This window comes from Ambystoma mexicanum, chromosome 2p (assembly GCF_040938575.1).
Source record: "Ambystoma mexicanum isolate Mex_15411 chromosome 2p, UKY_AmexF1_1, whole genome shotgun sequence".
NCBI classification, from domain to species: domain Eukaryota; kingdom Metazoa; phylum Chordata; class Amphibia; order Caudata; family Ambystomatidae; genus Ambystoma; species Ambystoma mexicanum.
Window position 1 is genome coordinate 305337050 of NC_090923.1, and position 19010 is coordinate 305356059.

General features: G+C 48.1%; 1 protein-coding gene across 1 annotated transcript in view; it reads left to right on the top strand.

Moving 5' to 3' along the window:
* Positions 1-19010, top strand: part of NINJ1 (ninjurin 1) — a 353613-nt gene that overhangs the window by 330685 nt on the left and 3918 nt on the right. The gene's annotated exons all lie outside the window — the stretch shown is intronic.

Sequence of the window (19010 nt, forward strand, 5' to 3'; positions counted from 1 at the left end):
ACACACTGGCATCCATCATCTTGTGGGTTTCAGCCGGTGTCACTTATGCTGTATTTGCAGCTCTATATCATGACTACTTCAGCCTGATGGAACTTTGCTGCAGTGCTGGAGGATTCAACAGTATAGGACAGGAAGTGATGCTTGCTGCAATATTAGAAATATGCCCTTGGATCAGGGGCTTCCACTCACAAAAGCAAAAAGGCTGGGTACCTAGAATTCCACATGGAGTATTCCTCTTTCTCTTCATATGTCACATTTGCAAGTCTGGGTGAAGTGCCGAATCAGGCATATTCGTCCCTTGTCCCCAATGGAGAGCCAACCCCTTTGAGGTTAGAGAGGAGAGCCCACTCCACAAGACCCTCCTAGGCGTCTTGACAAGTGGGGCCTCACTGGGAGTGACTCCCCCTTATTTGGAAATTTGTAGGACAGCCCAAGACACCAGAGATCTGGCCCCGAAGACAACGGGGAAACCGTTGTAGAGGCAGGGAAAGAGAACCTCACTGACATGGTGGCGCAACCACAGGCCTATCTTGATGGGCCAGGTGCATGGTGAACAACGCTGAGACCATTATCGCACGGAGCGCTGACAGCTCTAAGTCACCAGAGTCTGTGTAATGCAATCTCTTACTGAGACGTGAGCAAAGCCAGAGAAGGAGAAGTCAGTAAAGTGAACCGATGACCCGAGCGAGTGCCGAACCATGCAAGGTCACCCTGGAGAAATACAGGTACTGGGGTGAACGGGAAGAGCGGGAGGCCGCCGGGGCAACCGGGTGTAAGAAGAGGATCATATGAGATTCCCCTGATAAACCAGCATAACTGGAGTTACGAAGCACTCGGAAAGAAAGTAACAAAAAACATTGGTTGGGAAACAGAGGGAAGGTTGAAAATAGAACCCTGGGAAAGGGGGAGAAGATCACCAGAACTTGAGGTTAGAGTGGGTAAAGCACTCCTTGATACAGTTTCTTATGTGTTGCGAATTAAGACTTTTCAAGTGCACATAATAGGGAGGGACATGAGCCAATGGGAAGAAGCCAGGAGTGGGGTACTCCTAATACAAGTAAAAGTAGTATGAGATAATCTATCCAAGAGAGATATGGTAGGAGAGATATTGTAGCTAGATCAGTAATATAAAACCCATGAACAGTTGAGAGGAACTACAACAACTCCTGAAGGAAACATTCAAGGGTCTCAGAGAAGAGCCACATAAGAAACATATTTCTATCCAGAGACAGTTGTACATTTCATCATACAAGAAAACAAGAGAAGAGTATAAGAAACCTATTTCTAACAAGAGACAGTTGTACATTTGACTATACAAGAACCATATTTGTACATTAAGCATACAAGGAAACCTGATTAAAAACCCTTAGGAAAAGTCACAAGCAAGAAAGAAGGCATAACGGGAAATGACCGGGAGTTGATACATTCTCTTGGCCTATTTTAGTTATTTATGTTAGTGGTAGGGTCTGTGAGGAGCAAGGAATGAGACACAGACACAGAGGACTCATAGTGATTGCTGCAAACATTTATTGAAGTAATAAAGGGGTTGGAAAATGCCTTACTATCCCTAATCTAGGAGGTATTTCCCTACCTCAACCAAAAGAAAGGGTCTGTCGTGTGTCAAGATGTCCAAAGCACAATATCATGTTCAGAATCCTATACTAGTCCTCACACTCTAAAAGGAACTGTAAGGTGCTAAGGGTATTGTCTCTGGCTTTGAAAGTGTTCAAATTCAAAGGAAAACAACAAAATTTTCCAAATGGATGATGTTCACAGTTCCTGGGAATGTCACCCTTCCCCAGGTTTCTTTCCAGCAAAACAAAAGTTCCAAAAATATTAAGTTTTTTTGTAGCTCAGGAAGACAGCCCCTCTTTTTGATATTTGCAACTTACTTCACAGACTTTGCTCCGCCTGATATACTCTCTTGCCAGGACTTTCTTACACAGTTCACTCAATACACAATCCCATGGGCATGCTTCTTCCTTAAGATACGTTTCACACAATTGGCTTTGCCTGGTATACTCTCCTGCCAGGGCTTTCTCATGTAATACAACTATTTTCTTATTACTTCACTCTCGCAATTGTTTTCTCTTTTCCCCCGTTTTCACATTCATCAGTTATACACCTTCATCCCAGCATCTCAAATCCGAGTGAAGCAGCCCAGTGTCCTAGCTCCCTGCTATGGGCGTACTGGCTTTGTTTGGCTGCTGCGTAGCTCCTCACAGTCTTCGCTGCTTCATCTCTCAGGTCATCATGAGCTGCTGGTGTTTCTCCTGCTCGACAGTTCCTATGGCGTAGGAGGGGCTTTTCCTCTTCCCTTACTCCCAATGCGTACACAGGGCTTCTCCGCCAGCTGGATTTCCACAAATGCCTTCTCAAGCCGCTTCCTTTTGCGTCACTGTCTCGTTCCTCCATGCTCTCCAAATCAGTCGTGACTCTCTCGCACTCCATTTTCCGGGTGCAATACTTTTAAATGTCCCAGTGCTTGTTAGACACCTACAACCACCAGAGCACATCTCCAGCTTCTCTGCATCTGCGATCTGTATCGCTCCAGTCATCTTCCTTGTCCCAGTACTCCCATATACGTGGGAATGATAGGTAGTTCTTAACATGTCATGCTGAAAGATGTCATTAGTAAGTTTTGTGGGTGGTTTGTGAGAACTTTCACAGTAAGCCATAAAGGCATGAGACATGGAGGGAATATCCCTATAAGGGAAAGTGAGGTATGTGTTTTAATCTGATGATGCTGTGTTATCCCCTTGAATAGTCTCCCCAAGGGTCAGGATCAGGTAGCAGCTGCCATCCCCATGCCACATGGGGAGAGTCTATCTACTGAAAAGAAGTGATAGTATCAGATTCATCACAGGTCAGATAGAGGTTGTGACTGAGGACAGTTCATTTTGGACTTCCTGATCACAAACAAGCACCTTCAGTTACTTTTGGACGGAACCTTTTTCACCAGAAAAAAACCTTCTTCCCCTTTAAATTTAGAGGAGCGGGGGCACGGCCCAGGGAGCATGTGCTGCCGTGACTCCGCCCTCCAGCGCACACCTCATTCCCCTTTTCCGCATCGACGAGAACAGGCCGAATTCATCCATCGCTCCTGGGTTTGGCTTTGGCCATGTAATTCCACGCGCGGATACTTCTTCTCTTTGTCTTTTTTCTCTTATCTATCATTCAGGTACTCAGTCCTCGGGTGTCCTTCTCCTCCCCGGTGCATGTCGACTTCTACAGGGTTCAGCAGGTGTCCATCCTGCAACGGGCTCTTCCCAACTTCAGACCCCCACACCCGCTGCCTACGTTGCCTTGGCTCAGACCACTAAAGAGGAAGTGGCAAGTATCATCCGCAACCCAGCCACCCCTTTCTAAGTGCCAGGAACCTTCACGGCAAAATATGTGACGTATGAAGAACAGTTAAACCAGCAGAGAGCCGCATTTGGGCTCTGCCCAGTGCCTATCGGAAGAACAGCACCTAGTGAAGTACCGACACCTAAGCAAACCTGGACAGTAAGGTACCCACTGAGAAAACCCTATCTACAGGCACGACAAACGGACAGTTGTCAGAATGGAATACCCAAAGAAACCAAGAAGATACTAGTAGAAGACGACTGGTGACGTCATGAGAAATCAAACTGACGCACATATAGAATATAATGACCTAAGGATACTGATAAAGAGACGAAATACCATGGATAAGTGACATCTTGAGCCTAAGGTGAAACAGTTGATTTCAAGATGAAGAAACTTATGCCATATGCACAATGAAGACATTAAGCCTCTTTAAACGTGTACATATGAGGGAAACCGCAAGAAGCAAAGAAATTGTGAAAGCTTGCTTATGCTTAATAGTAAAATAGATTGCGTCAAGCACCAACTATACATATCGACCGCAAAAACACTGTATAGATGAGTGAAAATCCACTACGCACGTGAGCAGAATCAAATCAAGGTTACTAAACGTCTCAGGAGGAGAGGGCCTCGGCGAACAAATCAAGAGTTAAAGATGGAGAGAAAACTCTGCTGAAGGTAACCATGCTAAGAAGCCAAGGTTGTGTCAGGCTGGAATAGGCTAGCAATGCCTACAATTAAAGACAACAAATAACAAGAGTCTCCTGTTCAGCAAGGTCGAGATAAGCCGCAGATGGTAAACGACTGGCAGAAGTAAATCAAATACACAAAATTACACGAACAAGAGGCCTATTTCACGGTGTCCTAGTCACGTGGCAAGGCAGGCAAAAAGGGATGAGACTTTCACACCTACGCATGGAGCCTTGTTGAACCATACTCCTTAACGTTCTCAGATCAAGAAGCAGACTCCAGGCCAAACTACAAGGCAGTAATTGACACACGGCCACTGAGGTGATGAATGGTTGTAACATAAATTGAAGGGAAGCTGGGGTGCAGACTTGCTCCCTACACCTGGCTCATTATTCTGCATGCTGCTAAATGCAAGTGGAAAAGTACGTGTGGGCTCAATGCCAACCCAATCATAGTGGACCATATAATCTAGGGTCCTATAGAGAGTAGAGCCAACGGGACGTCGTACTTTTTGTGACGTTTACAGTGGCCAGTTTGAAGGAAGGGCTTAGTTGCCCCACCTGACATTATTATCCAATCCCCTCTCCCCGTTACCATATACAGATATAGTACCTATATTAAAGTTACCTTCCTATAACCAATCAAGTTGCATGTTAGGTTTTTAAGATTAGACGTCAATGATGACGAGGTTTTGGTATAACTGTTGTTGTTTTTCTGAAATTAATTGGAGTTTAAGCAAGATGGAAGATCGAGCGGTTGCTGATGTTCATTGAACTCCCCTTTTTCTGTACTTGTCATTAAACTGACTCCCTTTGCCAAACTATTGAGTTGTCATTAATATTTGATGCAAGAGTACGAATCTGCCTCCGCATCTATCTCAAGGGTGCTGCTGCTCATCTTAAAGGGCTGTTTGGAGACCCCCTATCTTATGGGCCGGCTGGGGTCCATCCAGTTCACCACGGTTGTCAATCATGTCCAGCCTGTGATTCGCTGTCCTTAGAGAACAGGCTAGCCAGGTGGAGGGAGCTTTTCCATTGGTTGCCTCCAGAGGATCTCAAGAACTTTGTAAAGCATCGAACCAGGCCCAAGTTAGGTCCGATATTTTCCAGTGCATCCCATAAGGGAGACTCCTTACCAGGGACTCTCTCACGCGGGAGGGTCCGGCCCAGGCCTTCTACCGACACGTGCACCGAGGCTGCTACAGCTACCGGCCTTCGGGTCATGGGGTCCTCGGATCCTCCCGGGCGCAGTGTTGAGGGACCGGAAGGTTCTTGTACTGGGCCTACATCCAAGGGGCTACCCCCTTATAGCAGCACAATGGCCAAGGGCCTACGCTCGAATACCGGCAATACGTCCGAGGGGGAGCCTAGACGAGGCCGGGCCCAACGGGCCGAGCAATACCTTGCAGGCACATGGCAGGCAGCTAGACAAAATGGCCACTGCACCAGAAAGGAGCACCCGTCTGACGCCATTCCACGAATTCGGTGAAGAACGAGTGTCAAGGTGGGACTGGCCTCAACCATGTAGGTGGCCTACAGTCTACCCTTCATTTGCTCAGGGCAACTTTCTCTCTCGTCCATATGGACAGGGTATACAGTGGCTCCAGCAGCCCCCCGCTACGTCGTCGGTACCCCCTGACAACTCAAGGGCCAGTGAGGGGGTGCTCTTCGAGAAGTTTCTCTGCCACATGAGGTCCCCTCAGATGGGGGTTATCATCAAGGACGCAATCAGGGAAGTCCTCCCCGCCATGCTAACGGCACCACAGACGCCTCCATCGGGCCCCCAGGCCCTGGTGTGGCTGCCCCCACCCTCTCCACAGCCAACTCCACAACCTCCACTGCCTTCTCAGCCTCCGGCTGCGGTCCCTGTACCCCAGCCTCCGGCGCCATCTACTCCTCCTCCGCCACAAGATCCTCCAGATCCGCAGGATATAGACGAGGAGGAGGATCTGGATATTCCATTCTCAGCCAGGGCCTTCCATGAATGTCTTGGGGGCCTGGTGGAGTACCTGGGCCTCCCCCAACCCGAGGTCAAACAGCCGGCAGAGGGGGTTGTGGCTGAAGATCTCACGAGACGCCCCTCTGCCAACATGGGGATTCCACTGCAAACTAATGTTTCCATGGCCAAGAAGGGTTGGCTCAGCCCCACTAGGTCCAGCCAGTCAACCGACGCCTGGACGCCAGGTACAGGCCGATGGAGGGGGATACCCTCTTGCTCTCTACCCATCCTCAGCCACACTCCTTGGTGATCGCTGCAGCATCACTATACTCCAAGCCTCAGTCATCCTCAGCCTCCTCCTGCAGTGCTGCTAGGCAAGGAAGAGAAGATCTTGGAGGCGTACGGCAAGAAGATCTACTCCAACGCCTCCTTGCATCTTCGTCAGGCCAATGCAGATGCCATGCTGGCTGCCGCCAACCAACGGTTATGGCGGGAAATTGCAGACTTCCTCCTGGAAGTCCCCACCCAGTGCCAATCACGCTTAAAGGTGAGGCTAGCGGTAGCCAAGCTTGTGGCGCATGACCTTATGGAGTCCACAGTGGCTCATATCGATACCTCAGGCTGTGCCATCTACATTGCCACGGACATGAGAAGAACAGCCTGGCTACGGGCAAAGAAATTCAACCCGGATGTCCAGGAGTGCATTCTAGATCTACCGTTCGATGGGGGGGGACCTCTTCCACTCCTCTACGGACAAAGAGCTGGACAAGAAGAAGAACAGCTCGCAAACACCGAAGTCTTTATCCATTCTTACAAAGACCATGCCCAAGTTGTACACCCAATCTCAGCAGCGCTCGGAAAATGGTTGTACATATGGAGGGTTCTGCGGCTTCGAAGAACTCAGATCCAGGCAGCCGCACTGTTCGTCGTCTCAGAACCGGCACAAACAACAAAAGATGAGGGAGTAAGGGCATTTTCCAGTCCCCCTCCTCAGCGTCGGCCTCGGAGAAAAGGCATGACACACCCCTTTGGGACCACGTGTCTCCGGTGGGGGGCAGGCCGCTCTCCATGCACAATTCTGGCCGAATTTCGCGTACCCCTGGATCCTCTCCGTAGTATCCACAGGGTACCGCCTTGCTATCCCAGCCTCTCCTCCGTCCTCCCATCCACTTCCAGAGATTGGGACAGCAACTCTTTTGGTGGAAATCTGGTCGCTCGCAGAGAGCCAGGCAGTGGAGTAAGTCCCAGCCTCCCAGCAAGGCTTTGGCTCCTACTCCATGATTTTTGCCATTCAGAAGAAGAACCAGGCAGGCTGTTGTGCTGGACCTTTCCACCCTCAACCTCTCCCTGCCCCTGCAAAAATTCAAGATGGTTACGCCAGTTTTTATAGCGAAGACATTGGACAGGGGAGACTGGATGTGCTCCCTGGACCTGAAGGATGTGTACCTACACGTCCCGATTTGGCAGCCCCATCGTTCTTTTCTATGTTTCAGGATCATGGGCTACCATTTCCAATACAAAGTCCACCCATTTGGCCTCACCCGGCCCCCAGGATCTTTACCAGACTCATGAACGCTGTGGCGGCTCCCCTCAGAGCGCAGGGCTTCCACATCCATCTACCCATACCTCGACGACTGGCTCGTCAGGGCTACATCTCTGGAAGCAGTTTGCCACTCTTCCCATGCCCTTATGAACAATACGTGCTCTGAGAGGGTTTTCCTGTCGGAAGACAAAAACTCGGCCATCAACCTCTGCCCCCTTTCTCAGCAGAGAAGGGTCATCGGCATGGTGGTACCAACATCTCCTGGCTCTACTGGTGGCGGTCCTGGTAGCAGTGCCGCACACAAGACTAAGGATGAGAAGGATTCAGCTGAACTTGCCTCATGGGATCAGGGGCGGGGCTCGCAATCCGAGATGATCAATGTTCCTCCATTTCTCCATCCGGACCTACCTTGGTGGTCCATGGACTGCAACCTACGGATGGGCAAGCCCTTTAGGCCGCCCTCTCCGCAGGTCACTATCACTACAGACTCCTCGCTCGAGGGCTGGGGAGCCACTCTGGACGATCTCTCGGTCCACGGAACCTGGACTTGACAGGAGCAGGAATAGAACATCAATGGGTTGGAGCTCAACACCATCTGGCTAGCGCTCAGAGCATTCCTACCACTTCTCAAGGGAAAAGTTGTCCTCATCCAGACAGACAACTCGACCAGCTTGTACTATGTCAACAAGCAGGGAGGCACCAGATTCCCTCCTCTGTGCAGACTGTTGATCAGCATTTGGGAAGGGTCCCTGGAAAACGGCATTAAATGCTCGCAGTCCACCTCCCGGGCGAATCCAACCTGGAATCGGACAGGGCGCGGACAATTACGAGTGGCAGCTAAACAACCTCATTATTCAGGAGATCTTCAACAGGTGGGGTCTCCACCAAGTGGATCTCTTGGCCACCTGACACAACAAGAAGTGCCCCCAGTTCACATCCTGGCAGGGTCAAGGCCCCGACTCTCCGGGTGACGCATTTCACCTCCAGTGGACGGCATTAAAGCCTATGCCTTATCGCCCACTCCTCTGATCCACAGTGTAATTTGCAAGATCAAGGAGTCTTCACCAACTCCTCCTCATTCTGATAGCTCCATGGTGGCCGGCTAGGCCATGGATTTTGGGGCTCCTCAGCCTCTCGGAGGTGCCCCCTATGCACCTTCCGACGTTCCCAGCACATCTTCTGGCGCAGCAGGGGGAGCAAAATCATCCTCTCTGCGCGAGGGAAACTAGCCCTCACAGCGTGGTCCCTGAGCAGGTAACGCTTTGGCACCTTAGCCTCTCACCGGCCAATCTAGAGATCATACAGGGCGTCAGGAGCAATGCCACCAGGGCCCAGTACACAAGCAAATAGACCAGATTTTGCCACTGTGCAGACTCCAGGGGATTTTACCCCATGGCCTGCAATTTGGACGACATGCTATCCTTTTTGGCGCACCTCGCTCATCCAGGCATACAGGTGGACACCTGTCGCACATACCTTGAAGCCATTGGGGCTTACAGGAACTCGGAGGAAGGCACTTTTTCCTCCTCCAACCCTATCGTCAAGAAACATCTGACTGGTCTCGCTAGGCTCTACCCGCCAGTCAAGAGACCGCATCCTGTGTGGGACCTTAATATTGTCTTGGGCTCCTGGGTGCACAAACCATTCGAGCCAATGGCATCCGTGGAAATTAGGCTGGTTACCATCAAGACGGCCTTACTAGTCAGTCTTACCTTGGCTTGCAGAGTCAGCGAGATCCAGGCGCTGGTCACCTCTGAACCATATACCAGCTTTCACAAGGACAAGGTAGTCCTGCGGACGCAACCAGCATTTCTGCCCAAGGTGCCGTCTGCATTTCACTTGAATTAATAAATAGCCCTTCCTACGTTCTTTCCCGAACCCAAGGACGAAGCACTGAAAGTGCTGCACTGCCTGGATGTCAGGCATGCCCTTAAATTCTACTTGGACAGGACCAAGGGATTCTGCAAGTCGGACGCTCTGTTTGTCACTTTCGGAGGCTCGAGGCCAGGCTATCAGGCCTCTAAGGCCTCCATATCCCGCTGGATGGTCTCTGCCATTAAGGAAGAGTACCAGGGCCAGCACAAGTCGCTTCCGGCCAACATGCATGCCCATGCAGTCAGGGCCAAGGCAACGGCCATCGCATTCCAACACCACGTCCCTTGGCAAGTCGTAAGCAGGGCGGCCACTTGGGCCTCTTCCTCAGCTTTCTGCAAGCATTACTGTTTGGATACCGGCTCTCGATCTGATGCGGCTTTCGGACAGGCGGTTCTCAGGAACCTGTTTGCTTAAGGCAGGTCTCCTTTCCACCCTGGGGCTACAATAATTTGTAATCGCCCATACAGTATGGAGGGAAGGGGACGGGATGTACGACTAATTAGAAGTTACTCACCGTAGTGACTAATGTATTCTTAGTCCTTAGTCCCCATTCCTCCTTACATCGCACCGACCTCCCCCCTAATAATACTGGTGTCATTAGGCAATGTTAAATCTATTGTAGACGCGTCAATGGGGACTGACGTGTGGCGCCGGAGAGCGGAGTCAGGGCAGCGCATGCTTCCTGGGCCGCGCTCCCTCGCGCCTCGAAATTTAAAGGGGAAGAAGGTTTTTTTTCTGGTGAAAGGTTCTGTCTCCGTGGAAAGGACGCCCATACAGTATGGAGGAAAGGGCTATGGACTAAGAGTACTTTAGTCACTACGGTGAGTAACTTATAATTTCTTTCGTCAGGCAGGGAAAACCCCATAGCAATAGGGATAGACAGGCCTTTTTTTATATTTTCATAGAGAGTTAATAAGTCCAAAGGATTTACTATCGGTGACGAGTGGAGCTGTGGAATTTACAGGTGGCTGGGAACTTGAGTGAAATCTGCCAGTGACTGCCTGTGTTTTTTCAGCTATCCACAACTCTTGCCTAGGTGCTATCATGTTCTTTCTTCCTCGCCTTCTACCTCATCCTCAATCCTCCACATCGCCCCCATGCCTGCTCCCCACCCCTGGCTCTCACGAAAGCCTTCATTCCCTTCCCACGGACTCCATCACTGACTCAACATGCAGGCCTGGTTCTTCCTCCTCTAGCTGTCACGCTCACTTGTCCCATTTCCATTCCTATACATCCCCAATGCGTGGTTATAGCTTTATTCACAATTCCCCTATATAAATTCCTCACTGCTCTCCCTCTACCAAGTCACAGTTCAAATTTGCATTGGAATTAATTCAAAGCTATTCAAAAGCATGACAGCAACAAATTCAATCAAGAATTTTCATATCCCACTTAATTTTTCTGTTTTAAAGACAATGGGCCTCCTTACAAGTTTGCCGGTCTGGTAACAATGTCACCGGTAAACTTGCTGGTTCCGTTTTACTGGACTGGCAAACTAGGAGTTCTGCTTGCGGGTGCCTTTCCGCCCGCCAGGTCTGGCCTGGTCTGACCCGGGGGGCGTACCGGCATCCACAAGCAGACCACGACAGATGCACCGGCACCATTCATGAATGGTGCCGGTGCATCCGGCCTCCCCATTCCCATTTGAGTCCAATCAGAATCAAATGGGAATGGGGAGTAATAATTACCGGCACCCGGCAATGGGGATTTACCGGGTCTGCCAGGGCTGTAATGCCCCGGTAAGTCCCCATTATCGGGTGCTGTCAAATTCATGACTCCGGCGGTAGCCGTGTTGGTATTTACCGACACGGCCAACGACGGACTCATAATGAGGCCCAATGATTTAATGTGAAGGGGAAATGGGAGGAACTGTGGTCCTGACACATTGTTGTGCAGACGGTGGAGGAGACCGTAAGACCCCAGACCACCACTGCATGTTTCTGGGGGTTTTGAAAGTGCAGAGCGTGGTGCTGATGTAACACCGTTCCAGAGTAGATACAGCAGTACAGTGAACCTTGAGGGACTTGCATTATGTGGACAATGGGGTTTGCTGCTGGTTTCAGCCTCCACCTCGGGCTACATAGCATCTGACATTGTGCGTGCCGGTAGTTTGTGGAGTGGACCGAATCTGATCTACAGGGATTTGCGCTTACAGTTCTGTAACCATCATCACCTGGTCAGAGTGTAACTCTTCATGGTTTTTAGTGGTAGCTCTGATGAAGAACCCATATTTGAGCTTTTCCTGATAGTACCCACTTCATAAGAATACTGTTGAAGAAAGTGTCTATATGGATTCAGCAAACTGTAGTGAATGCCCCCTTCCTTATCTTCCATTTGTCAGTTCTTGTTGGGAGCATATGAGGGCTGCACCTGGAACTGTATTCTGCTGTATTGGACTGAACTTCTAGCTGCACATTTTAGGGAAGGCATGGTATCACACGTATTGACACTGACACAATGGATACAATTTGTAAAACATTTATAGAAAATGTTGGGGTTGGAGAAACTCTGATTTTGCCCTATAACTAAGGTGGGAGTAGTCTTGACCATCAAACGATAAATAAAACAGTCCTAGTGGAGTCAAATCAAAATGGCCTATGCTAACAAAACCTAAAGCCTGCACTATCTTTTGTACAGAAAGTGTAAAAAAGGAGAAATGTATGCAAAAGGAAAAATCAGTGTTCACATGATAATGAACCAGCTCTCCTCCCATTTGGGCTCACGGAGTAAGGCGATCCTTCTAGGCAGGATGACACACTCCGGCTCAGTTTCGAACACAATAATGATATGATATGATATGGCATTTATAATGCGCCTATACACAAGTGTTTCAAGGCGCGACGAGACAAGGGAGGGGGAACACAGGGAAGATAGACAACGATCTTACTGGGCCAGGTGTCATTCAGATTGCGCAAGTGCATGGGAAGGGGGAAAGGGAAAAGTGCATGGGGGAAGGGAGAGTGGAAAGTGCAGTACATGTGATAGTAGAATAAATAAGATAAATAAAAACGGCCAGCTGGTGGCAAGTGCAAGGTAAGTGCAGACATAAGTGCTGGTAGGGGGACTCTAGGGATACAGAAAACAGTCCCCAAATGCAGGGTTTGCCAGGGAGGCAGTGCAGGTGTGCGACTGGCGGGTACTGGGCCCAAGATCAGAAAGGGTAGCCGTGTAACCAGTGCAGTTTCACAGTTCAAAACCGTGTATCGAGTCCCACCTGGCCTTCCATGTTAAAGTCTTTTCTCTGGCTACCAAAATAATGTTTGAACCAAAACGTTCACATAGATCCCCCTCTGCCGGCCTCAGACCTTTCACCACACAGTTCTCGTAGCCTCCCCCCCGTTGACCTCTCACAATAAAGTTCAACACAAAGTTGCAAGGAGGTACCCTTCCCTAAGCTTATTATACTTTGGGTCTCCTTCAGTCGAGCTTAGATCACTTTCGGATTTCGAAGTATTTTGAATTGAGTGACTTTCTTTACAGACCACCGCAGGACCCCTACTACTCAACGTTCACTGTTTTACTTTCACTCTTCCCTTATTTAGGAATTAATCTTCTTTATTTCACCTTTGCTGTTTGTTCACCTTTTAGCTGCAAACAATGTACTTTTCACAGAGTCTTTCGAATGTTCTACTTCCTTTCACCGGACCACTCTGTTACTTAGTATCACTGACTTCACAGCTGCATTTTACTTTAAAGTTTACTTTAAAGTTAATTCACAGGTCTGCCTTTCTTCGGGTCTCATCCACAAGCGTGCAGCCTTCACTTTTGATATAAGGTTGCTACTTCATTCACTTTAACACACATCGGTCTCTCAGGTTGTTTGCCAACTCTCCGGCTGTGTGCGCTTCTTTCTTGTTTCGCTGGCGTCCTTGAAACACAATGCAATCTTCACTTGTGGGATCTGGCCTTCTCCACGTGTCTTTTTGCAGTCTGTTGAAGGCAACGACCTCCAGTAGGGAAGCTTGGGATTTTCGGCCCACTGCTCTCGTCCCTTGCTCCGGTTGCTCTGCTCCAGTTGGTGTGCCTTTGTCCCAGAAGTTCTGCTCGTACTTGTGTTCCGCCTTGCCCAGAGTGTGTCTTTAGGTGTGGGGAGACCTAACTGATATCTGGTGGATGCACTTAGTGTAAAGTGCCTGACTTTGCCTGACCTGATTAACGAGACGTGTCCAGTACAATGTGAGATAGTTAGTCTGGTTACTCTCTCACCCTCTTCATAAGCCCAGTGTTTGTGTAAAAAAGGTGGGGTTGGGACTTTGGAAAATCCTACAAAATAGGATGGGGAAGATGAACAAAAAAGTGGGAACACTGCATCTGACCATCGTCTGTCTCACCCACACTCTCTGGAGATCCCTAACCCAGGTGATACTCCCGCACTGGTCCACCCCCAGGAACTGGATCCAAAAGTGATGGCCGTGTCCTAGCCACCTGGATGACCAGTCCCCGAGGACTAGCGGATGAGGCTCCCTTTGGTTTCTCACAACATGGACCTCCTACATCCTCCTCATGGACTGTTTGTTGTTCTTTTGGTTTTTCTGTTTTCTTTCAGCTGTTTTTGCCTGCTTCTAATTGCATGCCTGTTCTCGCACTTCTCTCATGATGACGATATTGAGCAAATCTTATCCTCATTCCACTAGAAACAAGATACCCGTCATAAATGGCAACTGTGCGATTTTGTCATACTACCAATATTAATTCTTTTGCTGGTCAGGAAAATACATGTATGTAATTCTTGCCTTTGAAACCTGGACAGATGCATGGAATGAGGCCAACCCCAAAGGGCGTACCTGATGATGGAAACTGTCAAGGTGGGGGTTTAGAATGAGGAAGAAGTAAGCACTGCTCAACTAGAAGCACTGACCATGAGAAAGGAGCAACAAAAGGCAAGTGAAAGAAAGTTTTGTAAGCTGATACTCTCACCTGAGGGGCGAGTATGAAGATCAAAGAGAGAGATTAAGACAATGACATTCCTGGGATAGATGAGAGGGGAGTCCAGAGACACTCTGCCCGAAACTAAAGACCGCGTGGAGGCAACTAAGTCTGGATCCTGAGGTGGTGTCAAAAGAATAAAGCTCTCCAATGGGGACAGGAGGTGGTGCAAAGCCCCAAAGCATTGGAAATGGTATGAATGAAGAAACCCTAGAAATCAAATTACAAGTCCAGATTTCCCAGTGAAAACTAAATTAATCCCTTATTATGAAAACACTGAGCGCCCAAACAAACTGAAAATGCAAACTCTGTATTAAACTGCAGTTTTAAAAGTCTTATTTAACTTCAATACCAGATTATGTCCATCATTATTATAAATGATGTCAGCAATGGATTATCAGAGACCTGATTTAGAGACCCAACCCATGAAAAGACTGCAAAGTACACCCCACAATGGTATTGCTTGGAGTGGCAACTATAGGCATTCTACTCAATCATTTTCAGTACAGACCTGTAATTCTGATGACTCAATTGATCTACACAAATATCTTTTACCCTGTGGTGGAAGAGGTAGAAATGACAGACACAATGAAAAGGGGTGTGGACCTGGCTAACACTCAAGAGCATGTCCTTAGTCAGCTTTACTGGCCAGTAGTAAATTGAATCTTAGAGAAGTGCAGGAAAACCTGTGAGACATGCCAGGAGACCACTCCAAGCCTTGCCTGTCATCAGTAGGATAGCAGTGGATGTTATCAGACATCTTCCTCCACCAAAAAGTGAATTCAAATGCATCATAGTGAAATGGGATTAAATTAGCCATATATCCAGACATCTTCCTGTTATGTTCCAATTCCACTAAGGACATGTTGACAGTTATCTTTTACTGAACTTGGCTGGGCTTTCTTCAAGAAATTGTGCCTGGTCATGGGTGAAAGTATCTGTTATGAATTTAAGTCCAGGGGGCGTCCAGCTTCCATTCCAAGACCTCTGTTGAAAGGTTTAATAAAGTGCTCAAACATCTCTTCAGGAAATCAGTGAGCAAAGATGTACCAAATGTGTATACCTTATTAGCATGGCTGCTGGTTGCAATCTGAAAGTTCCTCAAACCTCTAAAAGTTCTCCTTCTTTGCAATCGTATATGGGAGGAACCCATGGAATGTGTTGGCTATGATCCATGAAGAGTGGGAAGACCAGGATAACTCAGGCATTGATTTGATAGTCTTTGATAGTCTGTACAGAATACTTGTGAGCCCATGGGGGGGTTATCCGAGAGAAAGTCTGGAGCAACCCCGAAGAAACTGAAACCATGGTATGCCCACCTGTGTACCTCTAGAGTCAGAGATAAAGTACTGGTCTTGATGCCTAGTTATTAAAATATGATTCTCGACAGATGGCATGGCCCTACAGATGAATGCATTAGTAATCTAAATGATCAGGTGTACTAACCTGTTCAACACAAATCTGTTATATCATTTAAGCTGACTCAATGCTTGTAAATGGTGGTGCAATGAAGTCCTGTGTCTTATTCTTGCGTATGCTAGTGGGATGACAAAGGGGGATGACCAAGGGGTCTGGTAACCTCCCCAAGCTAGTGGATGGTGGCTGCTGGGGATCCCCTAATCACTCTCACGTATCCCTGGTCAGTGGGAAGGAGAGAATCTACTGCCAGGCAAGAGTCTCATGTTGGGCCTTGCCAGGAGACCCACGTCTCACACGGAGCATTTCACTTTCTGCTCAACCAAGTCTCATCAAGATTCGAGTCCATTACCAGAAACTATGTTAATAACTCTAAAGCACTGACAACACTCACTGTGGGTCCCTCCGCTGACGTGGCACTGCTGCAATCTGATGATAGTGCATGCATACACAGATGCGCACTGACAAGAAATCCAAGATGGCGGACCAGCTTCTTAAAGCCGTGGCCAGCTGTTCTTTCGATTACACTTTAAAGCATATGCTGCACCTGTGAGGCGAAAGCAATCCCAGAGTAGCCAATTACACGCCGCCAGTAATAAAGATGCACATGTGCATGCCCTTTGCCATAGACTGGATCCAGAGGAGAAGTCACTAGAGTATAAAACCCGAGGACCAGTACGGGGAATTGTGAGGATTTGGAGAAGGAGTTTGTGGCGGGAGATTGGAGCAAGCTAGCGATTCAGGTAGGGGTTTGGAGAGAGAGACCGGCAGGAGACAAGAGGGGGAGAAGAAACATCAGGATATGAAAATAGGAAGACATCAAGAGGTGGTAGGCACACAGGAGGAGGATAGAAACCAACGGGAATAGGGCACATAGGGACAGTAGATGGCAAGACCAGGAAGGAACAAGGGGCGTGCTTAGCACAGAGCAGAATGGTTAGGGGTAGGTTTGACACCACAATCAGAAAGAGGCTTAACTTATGGTGGGAGGTGGAACATGCACATGGCATTGCATCAAGGAGTATCAGAATGTGAGGACGAGTAGGGAGGTGGTGCAGAAGGTACAAATTGGGCCCCAAGGAAAGGACAGTGATAATGCCCTCTAACGATCCTCTTTGAAAACTGGGACAAACAAATGCAGTTGGCTCTGTCATCAAGTGAAATAGAAACTCCATCTGTATCTGCAGCTTGTGTAGATGACAGTGACATCTGCAAGATCTACAAGGAAAATGGCGTGGTTACATCACACCATCAACAAGCTGGAGGACTGTCTGAAAGCGGTGACTAACAAGGGGCGGCGAGGCACTTCAAGACTTGTGAACCTTATGAGGAGTCCTACAAGAATGGAAACTACTTTTGTTGAACCATAACTCTCGGGCTGTCAAGAGGTGTGAGATAAAGAGAGAGAGAGTCCACGTCCTGTGCTTCATTTGATCCCCACAAGGTAAGGAAAGAGAAACCATCCTCACTATGACAAGGATTGTATACGTATGTCAGGACAGTTAATCTTCTTGAAGAAGAGGTTTGAAAGACTTTCAAAAAGGACCAACCTGAGACGACCATTGGAGAGAGGAATTTAGGTCAGAGTTTTTTTTTTTTTTTACAAGTGAGAATAAAGAATCAATGCCCATAATATAACAGACTGAAGAAGAAATGCAATCCCTTGGTGTGAAAAGGCTGTCTGCTGCGATACTGGGGGTGTAAACAAACATACTATAATAAAGTCTTTAACATCACTAATGTTGTCTGTCACTCATTTAAATTGAGTGTGTCGTATCATTTTGATGTAAATCTAATTGTTTTACTGTATTTTATATTGAATCGCTTGTAGGGCTTGATGTAACACTGTCTTTATGCTGATCTGCTGTCACAATGAAAAGAGGCAGGCATACACCAGCACGCTGATTACAGTGCCCCTATTTTCCTTCCTTTCTGCTAAGGTACACAGCTGCCAGGAGGCAGGGTAGAGGTCATTCTCAGCAAACAGCTCTAGATGTTGGCACACTGTGGGGTCATCTGGATGACGCTGTTGCTGACACGTTGGTGCTTTCACATTATTGTGTGATGAGAAACTAAGATCCTGGAATGTGGCAGTGGTAAATGTCTGCATGCTATAAATGTTTGAACATTTAAGAATTGTGGCAACATACAAGAGTTCTGCCACTGTATAGGAGCAGGTCTGGCAGAATCACCTAAAACATATTCTATATTTATAAAGTGCACATTTCAAAACAATCTCCCCATTAGTAATATTTGCGCTCACAGTCTTGGGTGCCTTAAATTCCACAACATGAATGGGCAGATTGCATTGTGATTATATTTAACCCATTACGCCACCCCCCTCCCCGCTGCACAAGTGATGGTGGCGGAAGCACTGATAATTTCCGAGATATTTTCTATGCCAGGCTCGCTAACATAGCTAAAACATATACACGGAACAATCACACTGCTGCTTTTTTCCTATTCTTTGTGTTAGGCAAGACCCAACCCACTTAGGGCCATGGCTCATACAGCCCTGTATTTATTGATTGTATTATGTACAAATGTCTACACAATTTAACACCCACATTCTTAAAAGATAAATGTGTACGTTCTCTGCCCTGGTGACTTATGACCTACCTCACAACCTTTTTTGTCCTCGGGGCAGGTGAAAATCGACTGCTTTATTTTTGAGGCGTGAGAGTCCATTGAAATGTATGCATGGATTAGGGGTAAAGCAGATTAATCGACTAGATTTCACGACTGGTATCACCCGCCAAAAGCATGTCAGTTGAGAGGTTGGTTTGTGGTTCGCCACCAACATCACTTTAGGCTTTGACTTAGAGTTCTGCCAGAACTGTGCTTCTGCTAGTCTGTCACTTACACCCTAAGCATGAAGCAGAGGGACCGACTAATCTCAAATGTTGATAGCAAAGGGCATCATAGATGTGGGTTCCTCCTGCCTGAAGCAGTTTCACCAGGTGGATTCCCTGCACTGCCAGGCTCATCCATCGGTGCCATTTGGGGCAGCCCTGCTCACAGTCCCCTCCCCTAGCAAAGCGGAATCCTCTGGAATTACCCTGCCAGACTCTACGTGTGCAACCTGGCATAGGTACATACAAGAATAGCTAGGGTTGAGGACCTCATGCTAGTCCTGAGGGTGATGGCCACCTCCTGCTCACAGCACACTGCTAAATGAAGCATTAGTTTCCATACTGGATTTAAAAGGGGTGGCGACAGAGCTTCTTCCTGCTGTGCTCTTCCCAGCTCCGTGGCAATTTCAGGCTGAGGTTCA